Here is a 26,155-nt window from a genome sequence, read left to right as displayed (position 1 = left end):
TGGGGTAAAGAGGAAATTAACTTTAAGAATCAATTGACATACAATCTCTCTTAAGCTGAATACAGTCTACTCATAATAATTTAAAGTCACTTTTCTGAGCAAAAAAGATATTGGATTTATCAAATAATTTGAATTAAACTGGGTACACAACATAACAAAGTGCTGGGTGGCACGGTGGCTCAGTAGTTAGCACTGCTGCCTCACGATGCTGAAGACCCGGGTCACTGACTGTAGAGTTTGCACATTCTCCCCGTGTGTTTGCGTGGGTCTCCCCCCACAACCCAAAGACGCGCAGGGTAGGTGGATTGGCCACGCTAAATTGCCCCTTAATCAAAAAAAAAATTGGGTACTCTAATTTTTGGAAATGTAGCAAAGTGGAAATTCAGGACTTAAAATAAACTGAATCATCAAACAATTTGAATTAAGAGACCTTTGGATCTAGGCTACCACTTGCATTCTGATCAAAAGGCCAGGGCTTGTTGCTTGAGCTATTTCATGTTTATCAGTGCCGTAGAAAATGTTGTTGATTTAATCTTACAATACAAATACTATCATTGGCTTGGCTGCTACTTCTGAAACATGTGTCACAGGGAGCTGGTGGGAAATAAAACTTAAAATGCCACAATTACAGCATTGTGGAGTTTAACATACTTTCAGAATCAGCGCATAAATAGTGGTGTGACATTTAGTTAACACTCATGTTCCTGATGATTCGCAGTGGGATACTAGTGGATGTACGCTAAAGTGTTTGTCTGAAATCCTGTTCAAATACGTATTTAATGCCTCCTCTAAAATAGCAACAAGAAAAATGTGTTGGTGTCTTTCCACTGTAGAGTAATACCATGGGCCACATGTTAACAAGAATAGTCCAGAATAGCTAAACTTCAAATCTAGTACTAAAGTCACTCTGTGGAACCAACACCTTCTTTTGCTCACCTTGGGATGTGATCTGACGCAAGCGTTTCTTGTAATGTGTTACGTTGTGGAATTATCACTATTTTATTAATGCAATCTCACGCTAAGCTAATAAATAGTGAGTGAAGAACCCTTTCAATGAATCATGTGATTGTAGAAACTTATCATACAACTAGAGGATGCAAACAGCACAATTGGGGAAGTTAATGCATTAGCTGGGCAAACAAAAACGAAATAGCTTTATGGAGTTCTGTAGATCACATTTTAAACTAAATAATTGGACAGCTGAACTGCTTTATTACCGTTTGTGAAATTATGATGGAATGATGGAAGATTCATTTATAATTTATCCTCATCACATGCTTATTATAAACAATGATACTTGAATTCATCTATTCTTGTACTGGAAATTTACTGAAAGTGCATACATTTTATTAAGGGACATTAGTGCATTTCCTGGAGGCTGAATTACAAGGGATCCAGCCTATGGTATGATGAAGCATTTGGGATCATTCACTGAAGAATATTTTTGGAAAAGTACGTTTGAGTGGGGCACAGTGGGAAGGATTCAACATTAGTCCTCAGGAAGGTGTGGAAGTCCTATTTTCTAGATGATCGGTAAAGATAATCATCCCTAGTGATTTTTTGTAATCTCTATTGTGCAGGATTTATGTTATCTGAATAAATAAGCTCAAAAAAGGACCTCGAACCTGTCAAAAGCCAAATAATATTGGGTAGAAAATGAGGAATGGCCTCTTAAAATATTTTTCAAATGATAATAAAGTTAATTTTAGTCAACAGCAAGATCTAGTAAAATTTCTCATTACTTTAATTGTTTGAATTATTGGAATCATTGCTGAATTACATCGTTCTGTCAAAGCATAAAGAAACCTACAAAGCACTTCTTAATATCTTTTAATCTTTCCATCCACATTTGTTTTAAATTTAGAGTACCCAATTATTTTTTCTCCAATTAAGGGGCAATTTAGCGTGGCCAATCCAGCTAACCTGCACATCTTTGGGTTGTGGGGGTGAAACCCCCGCAGACACGGGGAGAATGTGCAAACTCCACACGGACACTGACCCGGGCCTGGGATTCGAACCCGGGTCCTCAGTGCCGCAGTCCCAGTGCTAACCACTGCGCCACATGCCGTCCTTTTCCATCCACATTTTAACACATAAATCATTTATCAGTTCATCAGCTGACTAAATATTACATCATTACAATAAGGAAAACTTAAACATTATAAGTAGAGATTACGCATTGGGAGAGCCAGATCTTCAAACACATGTCAAGTTGAACACCTCAAATTCCTTAAGGCTTCTTCTGTGCTACAATTGAGAGCTGGAAGAAGTGGTCATCAAGCAAAGACACACCGTTGTGAGGTTGGCCTCCTATTACACCCTGGATTGCACAGCTTAGCCTGTAGGAGGCACGTTTTCCAACTTGCAGAAACTCCGCTCCTGAAGATCATTATTTTGGAGTTTCCAGAAGGCAGGCGTTAACAATTGACTCTGTATCCCATAGACTTTCTACACATAACATATCTGGCCATTTGTGAGCTGCCACCTGAATAAAATCACCATTAAAATGCTGGATTGTCATAAATGCCCAACCAGCTTACTAGGGAACCTACCATCTTTACCCAATAAGGGAGCTAAATTTCCCAGCCCAACTCAAAGAGAAGCCTAGAAGGGAGACCTGTGACAAACTAGGGTTTGAGGAATATGTATAGCTAGGAGCTAAACTAGATTAAGATAGCTAAAGAGGCATATGAAAAAAGGATAATAGATTTTTAATATTCTTAAAAGCATAAAGAATAATTAAAGCAAGGCAGACATAGCCATGAACGAAGTGAATCGCACTGTGGATTTTATTTTAAAAGGGGTACAGTGTATAAGCAAGGATGGATTAAACAATTTTTCATGGCATTTACAGTGCAGAAGGAGGCCATTCGGCCCATCGAGTCTGCACCAGCTCCTGGAAAGAGCACCCTACCCAAGGTTAACACCTCCACCCTATCCCCATAACCCAGTAACCACACCCAACACTAAGGGCAATTTTGGACACTAAGGGCAATTTATCATGGCCAATCCACCTAACCTGCACATCTTTGGACTGTGGGAGGAAACCGGAGCACCTGGAGGAAACCCACGCACACACGGGGAGGATTTGCAGGCTCCGCACAGACAGTGACCCAAGCCGGAATCGAACCTGGGACCCTGGAGCTGTGAAGCGATTGTGCTATCCACAATGCTACCGTGCTCCCCATTTGGTGATGGCAATAGTTAAGCCACAATATACAGAGATGTGAGCACAGTGGTTATGTTACTGGGCTGGTACTCCAAAGGCCTGGATTAATAATTTCAGAGAATTTGAATTCAAATCCCATCCCAGCCATTTGGGAATTTGATTATTTGATTAAAATTAGAAATTATAAAGCTGGTATGAGCTAAAGCTATCATGGCGCTGTCAGATTCATGTTAAAATAAATAAATAAATGGCTCACTAATATCCGTAAATACATGCAAACTGCTGTAATTGCCTATATGTGGGCCTGGAATTTCTGCCCATCGGGCACGTGTACTCGAGGACCAGAATTAAACCCAAAACATGTTCTGTCATCAATCTCTCCCAAGCAATTTCATGCTTGCTGGCCAATTGACGGCTATGTAGCAAGAATTGTGCGCTTTGAAAAGCTGATTGCTGCCAGGGAAGGCGGGAGGAGGCTGGGCTCCAAGTGTCAGTGAAGGCAGGCATTTCCGACAAGCGCTCTGGTGTCTTCCAGCTGCCTCAGGAAGGTGCAGTGTTGTTCCAATGACATTTATACTAAAAACATCGCTGCAAACTCCCTGTGTCGTGCAGAATCAGGCAACTGGCAGCTGAACACATAATACTTTCACCCTCACCCAATCCCTTTGATTTGATTTCATCCCGGACATTTTATTCCTGCCCTGGATTGAGGATGGCGAAAAAAAGTGAGCGGCGCCTGGCCACTTGACCAGCGAGCCAACTGTAAAAGCACTTGTTCCACAAAGTTAGGAAAAATTAGGGCCAATTGTAGGGCATAATTGTTCAATTGTAAGCAGGTGCATTTTCGACTCTCGCCTGTGCCCGCTGACTGAAATATCGTGCGAGGGCGCCATGACATCTTCTCGCGTGATTTTAGTCGTGTGCACATTCCAGCTCCATTAGATTCTGTCCATGCTTTTAATCTTTTAATCCCTTACCAATCCAGTTAACTGTTAAGTGGTCTAGCAAGCCGCTCAGTTGTATCAAATCATAGAATCCCGACAGTGCAGAAGGAGGTAATTCGGCCCATCGAGTCTACACCAACCCTTCGAAAGACCACCCCACCTCGGCCCAATCCCCCGGAACCCTTCCCAACCTTTCGACACTAAGGGACAATTTAGCATGGCCAATCCATCTAACCTGCGCATCTTTGGATTGTGGGCGGAAACCGGAGCACCCGGAGGAAACCCACGCAGACACGGGGAGAACATGCAAACTCCACACAGACTGTGACCCAAGCCTGGAATCGAACCTGGGTCCCTGTAGCTGTGAGGCAGCAGTGCTAACCACTGTGCCGCCCAGCATAAATGACTATCAGCGGCTCATGTGAAGGCCCACCACCACCTTCTCAGGGATGGTTATTAAATGCTGGTCATGTCAGTGTCATGTCAGTTGCAGAATTAATTTACTTTGAAGTGACAACTTTGGGTTCGCCATTATAGAAAAGATATTAAAGTTCTAGAGACAATGGAATTAATATTCACTAACACTACACTATTTCACAAATGGAAATAGGAACCTATTGCTATGAGGAGAAACTTTATTTACTGGGACTATTTCTGTTGAAATAAAGAAGGGACAAAGAAGGTTAAATGGAGGCTGGTAAGATCATGATGAATTTTGGTAGATTGAACAATAAGATTGTCTGATTTGGGAGTCAGTACCAAGCAGACTTCAATTAAAATTCTCATGAAGTGAATGAGGAAGAGCAATGAGGAGAAATGTCTTTGCACAAAGAGTCGAGGGACCATGGCATGCTTTGCCTCAGGGAGTAGCTGAGCAAAATCATTGTATGTTCCAGGGGAAAAGTGGAAAAATATTTGAAGTGAAAGTGTACGTGAGGTAATGGGAAAGAACAAAGCAGTGTAATTAGATTTGCATCACTTTTGCAAAGAGCTGGCACAGTTGCGAAGAATCGAATGGCTTCCATCTCGTTAAAACTTCAAGAGTTCTATATGATTGCATTATGTGAAAGGCAATAGGGACGTAATGACCTTTAATCGATGAACAGACAGTATTCCCTTTGTTAACTTCGGAACATCACTTAAAGTACACAGAATCCCTTCATATGATACTAGCCTTTGCATAAAGCTCCTCTTTCTTCAGTCATGTAATAAAAAAATGTACAGTGGAAAGATCAGTCATCTGTTTTTGGCAATGCATGAAAACAGACTTTGTTAAAAGAGAACCAAATTGTTCGCAAAAAAATTCCAATAACATGTGTGAAAAGCTTTAGAAAGCGGACGACTGAGATTCCTAAAACAAGCAACTTTTAACCTTTAAACCAGATACTGTCTTACATAAGTAGCATTGCAGGCGGTGACATTGGTCGATGTTGATAACCACGGCAATAAAAGTTTGAACGCCCTCAAGGGAAACTATCCTGTAAACTGTTACACAGCCATTCATTCAGGGTTAGTACTTTCATGTTTAACTCACTAAAGAGGAAGTTGAAGGGAAATTATATCGCTACATCTGTAGGTCTTGGTTTGTTTTTGTTCCTTTAACTCAGCTCCTCAAGAACTCTGGTTCTAATCTCTCAGGCAATTTGCTCTCACCTCCTCAACTTCAGTTTTTAACCTTGGTTATAATTATTAACAGCTATCAGGAAGAGTTGGATTTGCCTAAAGGCTTCCACGTTTAATCTCCTTGCTACTGTTGACGTGCCTGCCACCATAAGCTTGTGCTTCTTTTAACTCTTGATGCTTCCACTCGAGCCACTCAGAGTGCTCCTGCAGAGTGCTCCGTTTAGACCAGTTCGACTGGCTTTGCCTCCACATTGACACTACCTTTAGAGTGCACTTCACACTGGCATCTCACTGGATAAATACCACACAGAGTGATATGGGCCCCACATAAAATCAACTGGCTGAGCAAATCGCATTCCCCGACAACTGCATGCCTGATTTATGCTGGAATTTATAATTGCCCCAGGACTTTTCTTGCCTAAAAATTAAACTCGAGAGTTAGTTGGTAGATCTATAGGGAAGAAAAAGTTTCAAACCCAAATGTCATTTCTTTTAAGTCTTCATTCTACTATCCTAAATAACCCACTAAGGCATTGGGCGGAATTCCAACCCGTTGCCACTGGCAGGATGTTTCGGTCATGGGTTTCCCAACGACGAGGGGTGCAGTCACGGTTTGATGTCGCAACAGCCCAATGCTAAGTGGTCCACTGAATTTCCTGGGCACTTTAAAGTTTTCTCTGGAACCGATTTAATGGGAGCATAAAACTGAGAGAGCTGTCTTATCATTTTTTTTTGGCACTCTTTCATAGGATGTGAGCATCACTGGCCAGCATTTATTACCCATCCCTAATTGCCCTGGAGGAGCTGTCAGTGAGTTGCCTTCTTGAAATGCTGCAGTCCATGTGGTGTAGGCACATCTACAGTGCTGTTAGTGAGAGAGTTCCAGGATTTTGACTCAGTGATAGTGAAGGAACGGCCGATATATTTCAAAGTCAGGATGGTGTGAAACTTGGAGGGGAACATGCCGATTGTGGTGTTCCCAAGCATCTGCTGCCCTTGTCCTTCTAGGTAGTAGAGGTCGTAGATTTCGAAGGCATTATTGTAGGAGCCTTGGTGAGTTGTTGCAGTGCATCAGGAGAAAGCTGTTCAAGCATCTTGTGCCAGCCAGTCTGAGACCAGCCTGCAACATAGCAGCAGCCTACCTTTTGGAATCATAGGCATCAAACACAGTTTCAGGTAGTTGCAGGAGGACTTGTGGGTTAAAATTATGGAGCATCTCAATTACAAAAATTGCAAAACATTTGCCATTAACTAGTCATCCCTAACTTCCAAAACTGATTTTCGTGGGCTTTCCTATTTTAATCAAATAACAAATAGGAATTAGGTCAAGAAACTGCAGGGGCTGGTTTAGCACACTGGGCTAAATCACTGGATTTTAAAGCAGACCAAGGCAGGCCAGCAGCACAGTTCAATTCCCGTACCAGCCTCCCTGAACAGGCGCCGGAATGTGGTGACTAGGGGCTTTTCACAGTAACTTCATTGCAGCCTACTCGTGACAATAAGCCATTTTCACTTTTCACAGATACATTGGAAAAGGCTCAAAGGCAATAGGATGGAATGAAGCTTCATTCTGTAAGAAATCTAAATTGGATTATTCATCTTTTCAACTGGTGATTAACATAATTCCTTTTGTCCTCTGGTTATCAAATATTTCTTTGTGCAAGCAAGTGGTAATTTATTGGGAATAATGGCAAAATGTTGGGGTAAATTTAACTGAATGTGGAGTGGACAGTTTATAGCACTCACCTGATTTATATTCAACGGGTGAAATTAGATGGGTTCACTAATCAATGCATGATTGTCTCCACCAAGTACCCAATATTGTTTCATTTTATGAAGTAGAGTTTTCTTAATTGTTTTCATTAAATGAATGTATTGGGCGCGATTCTCCACAACCACGATGGGTGGGAGAATAGCGGGAGGTCCGCTCCCGCTATTTTCCCACCCCCCCCAAAATGGCGTGTCCGGTTTTGCGACATGCTGCTCGGAGAAACGCGGGCCGCCATTTTTCACGGCGGCCCGCAATTCTCCGGCCCGGATGGGCCGAGCGGCCTGCGTTCCCGACCTATTCACGACGGAGAATTCCGCCCATTATACTTTCAATGCTGTTCACATACACATGCAAAGCCATAATGCTACAGAACACAAAATTCAAACTCAATGGGCGGAATTCTCCGCAAGGCCCGCGCCGTCGTGAAACCTGGAGAGGTTCACGACGGCGTCGGAAGCCTCTCCCGGCCCCCTATTCTCCCCTACCCGGGGGGATAGGCGGGCCGTACCGGGAAACTCGGCGGCCGGGCCTTGTCCTTAGCTTCAAGGCCCGGCGCGCCAAGAATGACGCCGCGGCGGAGCCTAATGACGTCAGCCGCGCATGCGCGGGTTGGACAGCTCAAACCCGCGCATGCGCGGTTGCCGTCTTTCCCCTCAGCCGCCCCGCAAGACGTGGCGGCTTGATCTTGCGGGGCGGCAGAGGGGAAAGAGTGCGTCCCCTTAAGATGCCGGCCCGACGATCGGTGGGCACCGACCGCGGGCCTGTCCCCTCCTGAGCACGGTCGTGGTGCTCGATCCCTGATCCGCCCCCCACAGGCCCCACACTTACCTGGCGCGCCATGTTCACGACGGCAGCGACCAGGTGTGGTTGCCGCCGTCATGAACAGGTTGGGAACGGCAGGCCGCTCGGCCCATCCAGGCCGGAGAATCGCGGGCCGCTGTGAAAAACGGCGGCCCGCGTTTCTCCGAGCAGCGTGTCGCAAAACCGGACACGCCATTTGGGGTCGCGGAGAATCGCGCCCAGTAGTTACAAATCTTAGTCAAGTAGCTAAAGTGCTTTCCCAAATAAATAAAATAAAACACAATGAAATATTCATAAAGTGACAAAAAAGAGAAAAACAGTTGATGTATCCTGGTAGGTGTCCTTTTAATTCAATGACAAAACTAAGGAACTTTAAAAAATAAGTCAATTCCGAATCATGTTCCCAGCCTACCCCAGTCCCAATTTTGCAAAGGCTTGTTCAGCTTGGTTTCTGAAGACGTAGAGGAACCAAACCATCTTCAAACAAAAACATATGAGTCATGTTCAGTTAGGAGTCTGACTGGCATTAACTTTTGAATACAACTGATGGTTATATCAACCAATTATTTAGGACAATTCAAATCATTGAATGAGTTTTGAACATTCACAAAGATGGCTCAGGCCATTAACTCCCACAATTAAGGAGGTTATCAAAAACGGTCACAGCTGAGTCTATCAAGGTTATGTCAGGTAAAGTCTCCATAGTCTGTTTTCCCCTTTGAGGGGGAGAGCTGACTGGTGGTGATCACCACACCTCAGGCATGGGGCAAGGTTGAGAAGGCAGGGCCTGCATGAATAACCTTGGCTGGCACAGAAATTGAACCCACCCTGCTGGCTTTGCTCTGCATCATGCAGGTGGCTCAGCCAGCTGTCCAGCCAAGTTGGCAATGGGCTTAATTTGAGTTTGAAATTCCACCATCTTTTGCAATGATTAGGTCAATTTGGGGTGAACTGCATTGATGTAAACCCGCAAAAGCTAGGAGAAAATGTCTCATGTAAATAAGTGTATGTCATTGGTTAATTGATTGTTGAACCATTATTCAATAAATTCACTGAACAGCTGGATCCTGAAATGAGGCCTAGTAATGCAGCTCTGCTATTTTTCAAAGACATGAGAATGATTCAGTTGCCAAATAAGTGTCTGTGTGGGTTTCCTCCGGGTGCTCCGGTTTCCTCCCGCAAGTCCCAAAAGGCGTGCTGCCCATGAATTGGACATTCTGAATTCTCCCACAGTGTACCCAAACAGGCGCCGGAATGTGGCGACTAGGGGATTTTCACATTAACTTCATTGCAGTGTTAATGTAAACCTACTTGTGATGCTAATAAAGATTATTATTATTAAATATAAATATAAGTGGGAGGTGATGGTGTAGTGGTATTCTCACTGGCCTAGTAATCCAGCAGACTCAGCATAATGCTTGCTAGCCAGGTTCGATTCCCACCATGCAGATGATGAAATATGAATTCAATATTATTAGTCCTGATCTTGCTATACATAAAAGTGTGTGGCCTAAGATATTATCCTATTGTATTTGTATGGCATTATCTTCTTTCTTCCCCCTCATTTTCTGGTGTTAAAGTTGGAGGCACTGTGATGCGACTATCAATTCACGCGAAACAAGGAGTAGAAGTAAACTGTGGCTTTAATCGACTAGAACAGTGCCTGCCTGCGACTGCTCTGCTACTGAGAGCCGCCTACCGGGCTGCTGCTCTTTATACCTCCCCTCAAGGGGGCGGAGCCCACAAAGGCACCAACATGACACATCACAGGTAATACCTTACAATGGCCCATAGGTGGAGCCCTCATGGGCAACAGCGTGGTACAGTTACATACATGGTGAATGGTTAATGCAATGCGTTCACCACACACTACCTCTTAAAGTCTGTTGGTTCTGAAGTTATACTGAGTCATAGAATTCCTTTAGCACAGAAGGAGGCCATTTTGCCCATCAAGTCTGCACCGACCCTCTGAACCAGCACCCTACCTAGGCCCACACCCCCAGCCTATCCCTGTAACCCCACATCACCTAACCATCCTTGTACACTAAGAGGCAATTTAATGCGGCCAATCCACCAAACCCACTTATTCTTCGATTTGCAGTAATATTTGTTCTCCACTGTACCAATTGTGTTCTGAAATTTTTGTTGTTGTGTTATTTCTAAAAAAAACCATAAAACTCTCATGAAAAAAAATATTTTTAAACCTTGAATTAAAAAGTCTAATGATACCATGAAACCATTGTTGACTGTCATAAATAAAAAACATCTGGTTTGCTAATGTGATTTACACCTGTCCGCATGGGTTTCCTCCGGATGCTCCGGTTTCCACCCCATCTAGAGTCCAAAGTATCTTGGATAAGGAGGGCAGGAAAGACCCAAAACATTCACACTGCATCATGGTCACGACGCAGCAATAAAAACCAGTAACTGCTTTATTTTGCCCTTCCCTAATCTGGGCACTAGGTTGATTGTCGAGCCCCGACAATTGGTCATTTAAACTTAAAATGAACAAATCATTCCTGATATATCCAGATTAAATTATGGTGAATGTTTAAGCCTAACCGCAGTGCTTGTAGGATTAATGTTATTTTAAAATCACAAGTTTACTATCTGCTTCAACAGTATACCATCGTTCTTAGCTACTTAAAGAAATTTTTTAAACTTTCAAATGGGCTAATGGCTAAAGTACATTTGCTTAAATGACAAAGGAAAACAGAAAATGTTGGAACTACTCAACAGATCAGGTAGCATCTATGGAGAGAGAATCAGAATTTTCAGACCACAGCCTTTCACCCTCCTGCTTTGTCCCTTTAATTCAGGCAGATAATCTTCAATTATTCTTATCTTGGACCCTTCTTTCCAGCCAGTAATAGGGGTTCACAGAAAGAGGAAAATGATGGTTAGGAGGAGGAGCTTTGGAGATACTTTCCCCCGTATGACGATGAACATAAGGACGCTCCATGCAGTTTTATCCTGTTCTTAAATCCCCTGCTAATTCACCACTTGCAACATTGCCTAGGTATCAACTCGTATTCTTTCACCTGAGTGGGGTAGTTAATGGCAGTCAGGATGTGACACTGGATAATTCACGATCATGAGAAACCAGAGCAAGCTTTTCAGTGGAGAGGAACTGCCAGCATCACAGTGGAGATTGAGAAGAAGGGAGCAAGTAGTTTTGGAGACCCAGAACGCATGGGTACTCACATGAGAAGAAGGGTGATTGATGGAAACCCAACCTATGTGCTTTCTCTGAAAGGTGTGATACTCAAGCATACATATGTTAATTAAGGAGGTGACACAGAACTACTTCCACCCCCCACCCCCCCCCCCCCGCAAACAACAATGCTGCAAGTGGACACTGCATTGCACTCTGCAACAGAGCCCCAGCTAACAGGTGGTGGTGCTTCAACCTTCGGGGATAAACAGTTTGCAGCTCCCCAGGTAACGGAATATATTGGATTGCAGAATAAATTGTTGTGACTGCTGGGTGGCGAGGCTTTCAGGATTTGTCAGCTGTCAATATACCAGACACAAGGGCAGCACGGTGGCACAGTGGTTAGCATTGCTGCCTACGGCGCCGAGGACCCGGGTTCGAATCCCGGCCCTGGGTCACTGTCCGTGTGGAGTTTGCACATTCTCCCCGTGTCTGCGTGGGTTTCACCCCCACAACCCAAAGATGTGCAGGATAGGTAGATTGGCCACGCTAAATTGCCCCTTAATTGGAAAAAATAATTGGGTACTCTAAATTTATAAAAAAATATATACCAGACACGGCCCACAGGATTAGAGATGGTAACCATTGTCCCATGACCACACTTTGTGGCATAACGAGTCACCAGTCTCTTCTATCAGATATAAAAAATATACGTAAAAACATCGAAGAGATGCTGAATGCTGGGAAAGAGGAAGTTGATTGTTTTCACTTAATGTAGTAAAATAAATTGTGCAGTGGCATGGCACCTCATTATTGATAGAGGTTACAGTCCTTCAGGCAAAGGCACACACTTGCTACGGACATTCACTCAGATGATGACTATTGACACAGTCAGAGTGCTGATGCATTGTCACATTGTAGGATGTATTGTGGATTTCCAAGTGGGAGAGAAGGAGATCAGGCCGTGGTGCTGTAGACAGTATAATAGACAGGTGAGAAGTCTTCTGATGCCCTGCCTCTTAAGTGTCCTTCATCTTCATTATCTGCTTTATGTAGTTCTTGCTCCTCTGGAAATACGGCTTCCTCCACCGTAAGGTCCGGCTGTTCCTCAATGATCAAGTAGTGCAGGACATAGCAGAATATCAAACTCTGGATAACCCATCTGAAGCATATTGCAGATCCCTATCTCATTCATCCAGGCAGTGGAAGTGGGTTTGCAATATCATGAGGTTCTTTCAATCACCAATTTGGTAGCTGTTCCTCTCCTGTTGTTAGGGGCATTCTAATTTGGACCCGGAAGCAGGAGGCATGCTTTGTCATCCAGAATCTACCTGTGGATCACCGTCTCTTCTCTAACAGGGTCACAGAGGGCTCCAATGGTGCAGGATAAATCTATCTTGGAAATTTATTGTGTACTGAATGGAGGAGCCCCTGATTGTTGTCATCCTCTGTCAGGGATTTGATGGAATGGAACACCTTTGTGCTGATGGAGGTGTTCTGTGGTTCCCTCAGTGCAATGCGGGTGCCACCACTTACGTTCAGGGTCTTGGACTAACAACTTCATAAAAATATTAATCCATATCTTCCTATTGTGTTGCTGTGATGATAAAGCTTACAATTTGGACAACTGGCTATACAGAGCATCAGTGACCCAGTGAGTAAATGTCCACCCTGCTCTCTGGCTGACGTTGCAAATGATGTGGCAATGCTGGCGTTGGACTGGGGTGAGCACAGCAAGAAGTCTTACAACACCAGGTTAAAGTCCAACTGAGGAAGGAGCAGTGCTCCGAAAGCTCGTGTTTGAAACAAACCTGTTGGACTTTAACCTGGTGTTGTAAGACTTCTTAGGACATTGCAAATGTCACCCTTGACTGCCAGAATGATCCTGTGCTATCGGAGCTGAGGGAGGTGATTCTCTGTGAAAACGTTGCGAGCAGTGTGGCTCCAGTTTTCAACGCAACTTGTCACACTGAGATACCCGACAGCCTCTTTAGTGAAGCACATTTTCATACCAAAGTCCTCAGAGAGATTCTGATATAATCATTGCTACCTGTGGAGTTATTAAGAAGGTAGTACAGAAATCTCAATACTGCATTAAGTGATGATTTTTAGACTTTGCTGTAACACTGCGTTTGATAGTCAAGTATTTTGTGGTTTACAGAAATGAACACCATGCCTTGCTGAATGTACTCATGGCATAACAAAAATTAGTAACAAATTTTAAGAACGTAATAATTAAGTCATAGAGGTCTGTAAGAACGTAAAGTCACCATTGTCCTAGGTGACCATAGGCTGCTTTCCCCTTTGAGGGGGAGAGCTGACTGGTGGTGATTTAACCTGAGGGCCACCACATCTCAGGAGAGGGGCAAGGTTGAGAACAAAGAACAATACAGCACAGGACATAGAACATAGAACATAGAACGATACAGCGCAGTACAGGCCCTTCGGCCCACGATGTTGCACCGACATGGGAAGTCAAAAACTAAAGGCCATCTAACCTACACTATGCCCTTATCATCCATATGCTTATCCAATAAACTTTTAAATTCCCTCAATGTTGGCGAGTTCACTACTGTTGCAGGTAGGGCATTCCACGGCCTCACCACTCTTTGCGTAAAAAACCTATCTCTGATGTCTGTCCTATATCTATTACCCCTCAATTTAAGGCTATGTCCCCTCGTGCTAGCCACCTCCATCCGCGGGAGAAGGCTCTCACTGTCCACCCTATCTAACCCTCTGATCATTTTGTATGCCTCTATTAAGTCACCTCTTAACCTTCTTCTCTCTAACGAAAACAACCTCAAGTCCATCAGCCTTTCCTCATAAGATTTTCCCTCCATACCAGGCAACATCCTGGTAAATCTCCTCTGCACCCGTTCCAAAGCTTCCACGTCCTTCCTATAATGAGGCGACCAGAACTGTACGCAATACTCCAAATGCGGCCGTACCAGAGTTTTGTACAGCTGCAACATGACCTCATGGCTCCGGAACTAAATCCCTCTACCAATAAAGGCCAACACACCATAGGCCTTCTTCACAACCCTATCAACCTGGGTGGCAACTTTCAGGGATCTATGTACATGGACACCGAGATCCCTCTGCTCATCCACACTGCTAAGAATTTTACCATTAGCCAAATATTCCGCATTCCTGTTATTCTTTCCAAAGTGAATCACCTCACACTTCTCTACATTAAACTTAATTTGCCACCTCTCAGCCCAGCTCTGCAGCTTATCTATGTCCCTCTGTAACCTGCAACATCCTTCCACACTGTCTACAACTCCACCAACTTTAGTGTCGTCTGCAAATTTACTCACCCAACCTTCTGTGCCCTCCTCTAGGTCATTTATAAAAATGACAAACAGCAACGGCCCCAGAACAGATCCTTGTGGTACGCCACTCGTAACTGAACTCCATTCTGAACATTTGCCATCAACCACCATCCCCAGTTCCGTATTTTCTGCAATAGACGACTGTGGGGAACCTTATCAAACGCTTTACTGAAATCCATATACACCACATCAACTGCTCTACCCTCATCTACCTGTTCAGTCACCTTCTCAAAGAACTCGATAAGGTTTGTGAGGCATGACCTACCCTTCACAAAACCATGCTGACTATCCCTAATCATATTATTCCTATCTAGATGATTATAAATCGTATCTCTTATAATCCTCTCCAAGACTTTACCCACAACAGACGTGAGGCTCACCGGCCTATAGTTACCGGGGTTATCTCTACTCCCCTTTTTGAACAAAGGGACCACATTTGCTATCCTCCAGTCCTCTGGCACTATTCCTGTAGCCAATGATGACATAAAAATCAAAGCCAAAGGCTCAGCAATTTCTTCCCTGGCTTCCCAGAGAATCCTAGGATAAATCCCATCAGGCCCCGGGGACTTATCTATTTTCACCTTGTCCAGAATTGCCAACACTTCTTCCCTACGCACCACAATGCCATCTATTCTAATAGCCTGGGTCTCAGCATTCTCCTCCACAACATTATCTTTTTCCTGAGTGAATACTGACGAAAAGTATTCATTTAGTATCTCGCTTATCTCCTCAGCCTCCATACACAACTTCCCACCACTGTCCTTGACTGGCCCTACTCTTACCCTAGTCATTCTTTTATTCCTGACATACCTATAGAAAGCTTTTGGGTTTTCCTTGATCCTACCTGCCAAAGACTTCTCATGTCCCCTCCTTGCTCATCTTAGCTCTCTCTTTAGATCCTTCCTCGCTTCCTTGTAACTATCAAGCGCCCCAACTGAAACTTCACGCCTCATCTTCACATAGGCCTCCTTCTTCCTCTCAACAAGAGATTCCACTTCTTTGGTAAACCACGGTTCCCTCGCTCGACCCCTTCCTCCCTGCCTGACTGGTACGTACTTATCAAGAACATGCAATAGCTGTTCCTTGAACAAGCTCCACATATCCAGTGTGCCCAACCCTTGCAGCCTACTTCTCCAACCTACACATCCTAAGTCATGTCTAATGGCATCATAATTGCCTTTCCCCCAGCTATAACTCTTGCCCTGCGGGGTATACTTATCCCTTTCCATCACTAACGTAAAGGTCACCGAATTGTGGTCACTGTTTCCAAAGTGCTCACCTACCTCCAGATCTAACACCTGGCCTGGTTCATTACCCAAAACCAAATCCAATGTGACCTCGCCTCTTGTTGGCCTGTCAACATATTGTGTCAGGAAACCCTCCTGCACACATTGTACAAAGAACGACCCATTTAATGTACTCGAACTATATCTTTTCCAGTCAATATTTGGAAAGTTAAAGTCTCCCATAACAACTACCCTGTTACTTTCGCTCTTTTCCAGAATCATCTTCGCCATCCTTTCCTCTACATCCCTAGAACTATTAGGTGGCCTATGGAAAACTCCCAACAGGGTGACCTCTCCTTTCCTGTTTCTAACCTCAGCCCATACTACCTCGGAAGAAGAGTCCCCATCTAGCATCCTTTCCGCCACCGTAATACTGTCCTTGACTAGCAGCGCCACACCTCCCCCTCTTTTGCCCCCTTCTCTGAGCTGACTAAAACACCTAAACCCCGGAACCTGCAACAACCATTCCTGTCCCTGCTCTATCCATGTCTCTGAAATGGCCACAACATCGAAGTCCCAGGTACCAACCCATGCTGCCAGTTCCCCTACCTTATTTCGTATACTCCTGGCATTGAAGTAGACACACTTCAAACCACCTACCTGAACACTGGCACCCTCCTGCGAAGTCAAATCTGTGCTCCTGACCTCTATACTCTCAATCTCCCGTACCCCAAAACTACAATCCAGGTTCCCATGCCCCTGCTGAATTAGTTTAAACCCCCCCAAAGAGCATTAACAAATCTCCCTCCCAGGATATTGGTGCCCCTCAGGTTCAGATGTAGACCATTCTGTCTATAGAGGTCCCACCTTCCCCAGAAAGAGCCCCAGTTATCCAGAAATCTGAATCCCTCCCGCCTGCACCATCCCTGTAGCCACGTGTTTAATTGCTCTCTCTCCCTATTCCTCATCTCACTATCACGTGGCACGGGCAACAACCCAGAGATAACAACTGTTTGTTCATGCTCTGAGCTTCCATCCTAGCTCCCTAAAGGCCTGCCTGACATCCTTGTCCCCTTTCCTACCTTTGTCGTTAGTGCCAATGTGGACTACGACTTGGGGCTGCTCCCCCTCCCCCTTAAGGACCCGGAAAACACGATCCGAGACATCACGTACCCAGCGCAGGCCCTAGGGTTGCTGGCGCCCCGGGCAAGCTGAACTTCGGCGCCCTTGGGAGGGGGGGCGGGGCCGAGGGGGCGGGGCCGAGGGGGGGGCCGAGGGGGGGGCGGGGCCGAGGGGGGGTCGGGGCCAAGGAGGGGGGGGTCGGGGCCAAGGAGGGGGGGCGGGGCCGAGGGGGGGCGGACCCGGGGGGGGGGGACCGAGGGGGGGGGGCGGACCGAGGGGGGCGGCGGGGGGAGCGGACAGAGCGGGGGGCGGACTGGGGGGGGGCGGACCGAGGGGGGGGGCGGACCGAGGGGGGGGGGGGTGCGGACCGAGGGGGGGGGGGCGGACCGAGGGGGGGGGGGCGGACCGAGGGGGGGGCCGGACCGAGGGGGGGGGCCGCCCTGGGGGAGGGCAGCCCTGGGGGAGGGCAGCCCTGGGGGAGGGCAGCCACCGCGCATGCGCTGGTTGGCACCGGCCCAACTGCGCATGCGCGGGACCCGAGTCTCTGGCGCCCCCTAGCACATGGCGCCCCGGCTGACTGCCCGAGTTGCCGGTGCCTTGAGCCGGCCCTGCACGTACCCTTGCACCTGGGAGGCAACATACCAAACGTGAGTCTCTCTCGCTCCCACAAAATCTCCTATCTGTGCCCCTGACTATTGAGTCCCCAATTACTAATGTTCTGCTCCTCTCCCCCCTTCCCTTCTGAGCAACAGGGACAGACTCCGTGCCAGAGGCCCGTACCCCATGGCTTACCCCTGGTAAGTCCCCCCCCCCCACAAGTATCCAAAACGGTATACTTGTTACTCAGGGGAACGACCGCAGGGGGTCCCTGCACTGGTTGCTTATTCCCAGTCCCTCTTACAGTTACCCATCTATCTCCAGTCTTTGGTGTAACTACTTCCCTGAAGCTCCTCTCTATGACCCCCTCTGCCTCCCGAATGATCCGAAGTTCATCCAGCTCAAGCTCCAGGTCCCTAACACGGTTTTTGAGGAGCTGGAGTTGGGTGCACTTCCCACAGATGAAATCAGCAGGGACACTGACGGTGTCCCTCACCTCAAACATTCTGCAGGAGGAGCATTGTACTGCCTTCCCTGACATCACCTCTAGATTAAAAAAAAACAAGAAAAAGAAAAATAAAGGAAGAGCTTACCTGATATTCCCTCAAACCCTGCTCCCGCTGAAAGGTAAGCAAATTTAAAGGCACTCACTCACCTTCACGACAAGCCCCTGCTCCCGCTTCCCAACGATCGTGGGGGGGGGGGGGTTTGGTTAGAGGAGGAGGTAGGGTGGGAAACACTGATGAAGTGTTTCGGGTTTAACTGTCACTTGACAACAGCCCCTCCACAAACCACCTTCAAATTAGGCTGACCGCACTGCACGTATGCAAATTTTCCCAGAACAGCTGATCAGTAGCTCTGCTCTGCTGCTCTCTGCTGGATGCTTGCCTTCACTCAAACTCCTTTGGTCTCCTTCGCAGGTACACCTTCAAATTAGGCTGACCGCACTGCACGTATGCACATTTCCCCAGAACAGCTGATCAGTAGCTCTGCTCTGTTGCCCTCTGCAGGAATAGGCCCTTCGGACTTCCAAGCCTGCGCCGACCAAGGTACCTGCCGAAACTAAAACCATCTGCACTTACGGAGTCCGTATCCTTCCATTCCCATCCAATTCATATATTTGTCCGGATGTCCCTTAAATTCCTCTATCGTACCTGCTCCCACCACCTCCCTAGGCAGCAAGTTCCATATATTTAACACCCTCTGTGTAAAAAATTTGTCTCGCACATCTGTTCTAAACTTTTCCCCACGCACTTTAAACCTGTGTCCCCTACTACTTGACTCTCCTACCCTAGGAAAGGGCATCTGACTATCCGCTCTGTCCATGTCACTCATAACCTTGTAGACCTCTATCAGGTTGCCTCTCAACCTCCATCATTCCAGTGAGAACAGACCGCGTTTATCTAACCTCTCCTCATAGCCAATGCCCTCCATACAAGCCAACATCCTAGTAAACTGCTTCTGTACCCTCTCCAAAGCATCCACATCCTTCTGGTAGTGTGGCGACCAGAATTGTACACAATATTCCAAATGAGGCCTAACTAAAGTCCTGTACAGCTGCAACGTGACTTGCCAATTTTTATATTCAAAGCCCCGACCGATGAAGGCCAGCATGCCATATGCCTTCTTCGCCACCTTATCCACATGCGTTGCCACTTTCAGGGATCGGTGGACACACACGCCCAGATCTCTCTGTCAGTTCTGGCAAGAGTCCTACCATTTATTGTGTCATTCCTACATGCATTGGATCTTCCAAAGTGCATTACCTCACACTTTTCCGGATTAAACTCCGGATTAAACTCTGGATTAAACTCCGGATTAAACTCCGGATTAAACTCCATCTGCCATTTCACCACCCAAGACTCCAATCAGTTGATATCCTGCGGTATCGTCTGACAATCCTCTTCACTCCAACTCCACCAATTTTTGTGTCGTCTACGAACTTACTAAACAGACCAGCTACATTTTCTTCCAAATCATTTATATGCACCACAAACAACAAAGGCCCCAGCACTGATCCCTGTGGAATGCCGCTAGTCACAGCCTTCCATTCAGAAAAGCATCTTCTACTGCTACCCTCTCTTCTGTGACCAAGCCAGTTCTGTATCCAACTTGCCAGCTCTCCTCTGATCCCATGTGACTTCACCTTTTGTACCAGTCTACCATGAGGTACCTTGTCAAAGGCTTTACTGAAGTCCATGTATACAATATCTACTGCCTTTCCCTCATCTATCATCTTTGTCACTTCCTCGAAAAACTCAATGAAATTAGTGAGGCACGACCTCCCCTTCACAAAATCATGCTGTCCATCACGAATAAGTCCATTTGTTTCCAAAAGTAAGTAAATCCTGTCTCTAAGAATCTTTTCCAATAATTTCTCTAGCACTGACGTAAGGCTCACCGGCCTATAATTTCCTGGATTAGCCCTGTTGCCCTTCTTAAACAATGGAAAAACATTGGCTACTCTTTAGTCCTCTGAACTTCACCTGTAGCTAATGAGGATTCAAAGATTACTGTCAAGACCCCAGCAATTTCCTCCCTTGCCTCCCTCAATATTCTGGGGCAGATCCCATCAGGCCCTGGGGATCTATCTGCTTTAATGCTTTTAAGACACCCAACACCACCTCATTATTAATATCAACATGACTCAGAATATCTACACACTCTACCTTGTACTCCTCATCCACCAATGCCTTCTCTTTGGTGAATACTGAGGCAAAGTATTCATTTAGTATCTCTCCCATTTCCTCTGGTTCCATACATAGATTCCCTCCAATATCCTTTTTTAAATAAATTTAGAGTACTCAATTCATTTTTTCCAATTAAGGAGCAATTTAGTGTGGCCAGCCCACTTACCCTGCACATCTTGGGGTTGTGAGGCCGAAACCCACGCAGACACGAGGAGAATGTGCAAACTCCACACAGACAGTGACCTGGGGCCAGGATCGAACCTGGGACCTTGGCGCCGTGAGGCAGCAATGCTAACCACTGCACCACCGTGCTGCCCTCCCTCCAATATCCTAGAATGGACCAACCCTTTCTCTGGCTACCCTCTTACTCTTTACATATGTATAAAACGCCTTAGGATTTTCCTTAATCCTGTTTGCCAATGACATTTCATGGCTCCTTTTAGATTTCCTAACTCCTACCTTCGGTCATTGCTACTTGCTTTACATTCTTCAAGGGCGTCATCTGTCCTCAGCCTTTTAAATCTTACGAATGCTTCCTTTTTCTTTTTGACAAGGTTCATAATATCCCTCGTTATCCAGTCCCCTATATTTGCAACCCTTCTCTTTCATCCTCACAGGTACATGCCGGTCCTGAATTTTAATCGGCTGACATTTGAAAGCTTCCCACATGCCGGATGTAGATTTTTCCTCAAACAGCCTCGCCAGTCAACATGCTCCAGATCCTGCCCAATGCTGTTGTAATTAGCCTTCCCCAGTCTAACACCTTCACCTGAGGACCACATAAGCAGCTTAAAACTCACAGAATTATGATAACGGTTCCCGAAATGATCTCCTCCTGAAACTTTGATCACCTGGCCGGGCTCATTCCCCAATACCAGGTCTAATATGGCCCCTTCCCGAGTTGGGCTATTTACATATTGTTTCAAGAACCCCTCCTGGACGCTCCTTACAAATTCTACTCCACCCATATCTCTAGCCGTAAGTGTGTCCCAGTCAATATAGGCAAAGATAAAATCACCCACCAAAACAACCCCATTGTTTTTGCATCTTTCCAAGATTTGTCTGCATATCTGCTCCTCTATCTCCCGCTGGCTGTTAGGAGGTCTGCAGTAAACCCCCAACATTGTGACTGCACCCTTCCTATTCCTGAGCTCTACCAGATTGCCTCGCTGCCTGAACCCTTCAAGGTGTCCTCCCTTAGCACAGCTCTGATATTCTTCTTAATCAATAATGCAACTCCTCCACCACCTTTTGCCTTCCCCTCTATCCTGCCTGAAGCATCTAAATCCTGGAATGTTTAGTAGCCAATCCCGTTCCTCTTTCAACCAAGTTTCTGTAATAGCAATAACATCATAATTCCACGTACTAATCCAAGCACTAAGTTCATCTATTTTACCGGAAATACTCCTCGCTTTGAAACGAATGCACTTCAGCCCACCAGCCCCGCTGTATTGACCAACCACTTCTTGCTTGCTCTTCTTCTTAATCTTACTGGCCTTAGTCTGTAGCTCTCCCTCAGTTATTTCTCCTGCTGACCTACTGCTCTGGTTCCCAACCCCCTGTTCACTCTCCCCCTTTGGAATGTCCTGCAGCCGCTCTAAGACACCCAGGACCCTTGCACCCGGGAGGCAACATACCTTCCTGGAGTCTCATTTGCGTCCGCAGAAACGCCTGTTGCGTTACAATCAAATCCCCTATCACTACAGCTCTACCACTGTTTTCCCGGCCCTCCTGTATAGCAGAGCCAGGCAGGGTGCCATGAACCTGGCTACTGCTGCCTTCCCCTGGTGAGCCATCTCCCCCAACAGTATCCAAAACGGTATACCTGTTTTGGAGGGAGATGACTGCACTGCCTTCCTAATCTTCCTCTGTCTGGTGGTCATCTATTTTGTATCTCCCTCAGTACTCTTTATTTGCGGTGTGACCAACTCGCTAAACATGCTATCCACGACTCCCTGAGCGTCGTGACGGGCCCTTCATGACTAACCTCAGCTGGTACAGGAATTGAACCCATGCTGTTGGCCTTGCTCTGCATCCTAAACTAGCTGTTTAGTTAACTGAGCTAAACCTGCCCCCACATGGAGGACTACAGCACAGAAAAGGCCATTCAGCCCATCGCATCTGCTCCAGTCAAAAACAACCACCTAACTATTCTGATCCCATTTTCCAGCACTTGGCCCATAGCCGTGTCTGCCCTAGGATTGCAAGTGCACATCTAAATACTTCTTAAATGTTCTGAGGGTCTCTGTCTCCCCCACCCTTTCAGGCAGCGAGTTCCAGACTCCCACCACCCTCTGGGTGAAAAGGTTTCCCCTCACATCCCCTCTAAACCTCCTGCCCCTCACCTTAAATCTATGCCCCTGGTCATTGATCCCTCCACCAGGGGAAAAGTTTCTTCCTGTCTACTCTATCGATGTCCCTCATGATTTTATACACCTCAATCATGTCCCCCCTCAGTCTCCTCTCTTCCAAGGAAAACATCCCCTATCCAATCTCTCTTCATCACTAAAACCCTCCAGCCCAGAGCATTCTGGTAAATCTCCTCTGCTCCCTTCCCAGTGGCTATCACATCCCTCCTATTCTGTGGATTCCCGAACAGCACACAATACTCTAGCTGTGGCCTAACCAGCGTCTTATACAGGTCCAGTTTATAGTGAAGATGTTATACATTTTCACTTGGCATATTAGTCAGTTGAATTTTACACATGCTTTCACTTCCCATTTTCTACTATCTTCCCAGCATTGTTCCGATTATAGAGTACCACTACCAACGCTAGTTACCTTCTGACTGCTTTAACCTTCATGAACAGTAGCAAATGTCAATGAGCTAATTAAACATGGAGAGGGGAAGAGGGGGGACAAGCATGACAACAATGCTAAAACTTGTCCATCATGCACACATACACAGACGTTTTGAAAATCTCCAACAACAATTAATACCTCAAGGAATAGCTACCACACTTTTATTATTTCCTTTCCGTATCAGAGAGGTTGGTAATAATTAACAATTGTCAAATGGCGAAAAGGATTCAAAGGGTATTTATGCTACTTATTATTAACCCCAAATATCAGGCTCAGTTCATATCTAATAATAATCTTTTCATTGTCACAAATGCAGCAACTTCACTCCATTCAATGATTGTCAACTGTGAGCCAGGCAATGAGATGCCGATTTGACAAAGGTGTTGGCGAGAGGCATGTGTCAGACATCAACATCTGGATGTTTCAGTTTAACCATTTAACCACAATGGTGCTCCCTGATTGAGGAGGTGATATGTTGAGCATCATTGGCCTCACTGTTAATCTGGCAGCAAACGCAAACCCATTTTATATCAATTGATGTAAGATTTATTGAGCCAATGGAGATTATGCACTGTGATATGTTTTGTTGTAAAGGATATTTCTAGCCTGCTGTCACATTCAAATCCTATATTATCCACCCTGTGTATTTCTAAAGATTCCAGTTATTAATTTCACAGTATTCAATGTAGTCGGTGCGGCTACTTCTACAATCTTATTTAATTTCCAATAACCCCCTGAGACAGTCCATATGCAGGCAACAGGTTAACGATATTGTAGTGATTGGTTTTAATTACCAAGTCGCCCCGAGTCCCGAGGGTTGGGGAAGGTTTGAATGGGTTTCCAGGAATTGTAGCTGAGATCTGACATCTGTCAACACGTGTTCGCTCCCGAAGGAATATACATTCACCTAGGCAACGGGACAGCCAAAAATGGAGCAGCTGCCTGTCTGCACTTGGCCACGAGCCACTGATGCTCATCACATTTACACAAAATCTAAAAGCCATGCTCTCCTCTGCACGAATGTTAAAAATAATGGCGAACATTTCCTTTTCTGAGATATTGAGCGATAAACACTTGGATATAGCAGCAGCCAAACAGCCAGAGAATGGGAATCAAATTAAACCGAATTCTACTAAATCCAATTCTACCACAAATGGTAAGCAGGCAGTAGGTACAAATGAGAGGGTCACAGGATGGGCTAAATTGGGAATGAAGGAAGGGGGCAGCTTAAATTGTCTTCGCCGCGGTGAGATCCCTCTCCTCCCTCCCTCTCTCCTTTCTCTCCTTCCCTCTCTCCCTTTCCTTCCCTCACTCCTTTCTCTCTCTCTCCTTTCTCTCCTTCTCTCTCTCCTTTCTCTCCTTCCCTCTCTCCTTTCTCGCCCTCTCCTTTCTCTCCCTCTCCTTTCTCTCCTTCTCTCTCTCCTTTCTCTCCTTCCCTCTCTCCTTCCCTCTCTCCTTTCTCTCCCTCTCCTTTCTCTCCTTCCCTCTCTCCTTTCTCTCCCTCTCCTTTCTCTCCTTCCCTCTCTCCTTTCTCTCCTTCCCTCTCTCCCTTTCCTTCCCTCACTCCTTTCTCTCTCTCTCCTTTCTCTCCTTCTCTCTCTCCTTTCTCTCCTTCCCTCTCTCCTTTCTCGCCCTCTCCTTTCTCTCCCTCTCCTTTCTCTCCTTCTCTCTCTCCTTTCTCTCCTTCCCTCTCTCCTTCCCTCTCTCCTTTCTCTCCCTCTCCTTTCTCTCCTTCCCTCTCTCCTTTCTCTCCCTCTCCTTTCTCTCCTTCCCTCTCTCCTTTCTCTCCCTCTCCTTTCTCTCCTTCTCTCTCTCCTTTCTCTCCTTCCCTCTCCTTTCTCTCCCTCTCCTTTCTCTCCTTCCCTCCCTCCTTTCTCTCCTTCCCTCTCTCCTTTCTCTCCCTCTCCTTTCTCTCCTTCCCTCTCTCCTCTCTCCCCTCCCTCTCTGGGTGGCGGTACCTGGAGGTGTATCAGAAAGGCCCGGCTCTCCCCTCTGGCAGTAATAATATTTAATGTTGCCAATGCCGGGGACTGAACATTGCCACAGTTGCCGGTGAAGGTGGGGGAAGGTGGGGGAAGGAGAGTTAATACCTGCGCCAAAGCTTCACAATTACCGCCATTAGCTGGTGTTGCAAACACAAGTTGATGTATTTAGTGCTCCCACACATTGCCTGACACACACACCCCGGCATTGCTTTATCCCCCTTCACATTGCACCGAGCAGAGGAGAACCCGGTGCAGCCCCCACCCCCTCCGGCACACTGAGACCCCCCCCCCCGACAGTGACCCTTCCCCCCATCACAGTGAGACCCCCCCCCCGACACTGAGACCCCCCTCCCCCCCCGACAGTGACCCTTCCCCCCATCACAGTGAGACCCCCCTACCCCCCCCCCGACAGTGACCCTTCCCCCCATCACAGTGAGACCCCCCTACCCCCCCCCGACAGTGACCCTTCTCCCCATCACAGTGAGACCCCCCCCCGACAGTGACCCTTCCCCATCACAGTGAGACCCCCCTCCCCCCCCCGACAGTGACCCTTCCCCCCATCACAGTGAGACCCCCCTACCCCCCCCGACAGTGACCCTTCTCCCCATCACAGTGAGACCCCCCCCCGACAGTGACCCTTCCCCCATCACAGTGAGACCCCCCTACCCCCCCCCGACAGTGACCCTTCTCCCCATCACAGTGAGACCCCCCCCCCGACAGTGACCCTTCCCCATCACAGTGAGACCCCCCTCCCCCCCCCGACAGTGACCCTTCCCCCCATCACAGTGAGACCCCCCTCCCCCCCCCGACAGTGACCCTTCTCCCCATCACAGTGAGACCCCCCCCCGACAGTGACCCTTCCCCCATCACAGTGAGACCCCCTACCCCCCCGACAGTGAGAACCCTCATCACACTGAGACCCCCCTACCCCCCCGATAC

General features: G+C 46.6%; 1 protein-coding gene across 4 annotated transcripts in view; it reads right to left on the bottom strand.

The window, feature by feature from the left end:
• The window catches only part of cbarpb (CACN subunit beta associated regulatory protein b), a 240,877-nt gene that overhangs the window by 148,789 nt on the left and 65,933 nt on the right, over positions 1 to 26,155 (bottom strand). The window lies entirely within an intron of this gene.

Source organism: Scyliorhinus canicula, chromosome 18 (assembly GCF_902713615.1).
Source record: "Scyliorhinus canicula chromosome 18, sScyCan1.1, whole genome shotgun sequence".
In the NCBI taxonomy this organism is placed as follows: domain Eukaryota; kingdom Metazoa; phylum Chordata; class Chondrichthyes; order Carcharhiniformes; family Scyliorhinidae; genus Scyliorhinus; species Scyliorhinus canicula.
The sequence above is the reverse complement of the archived record's forward strand: the minus strand, read 5'-3'. Positions and strand labels throughout refer to the sequence as shown.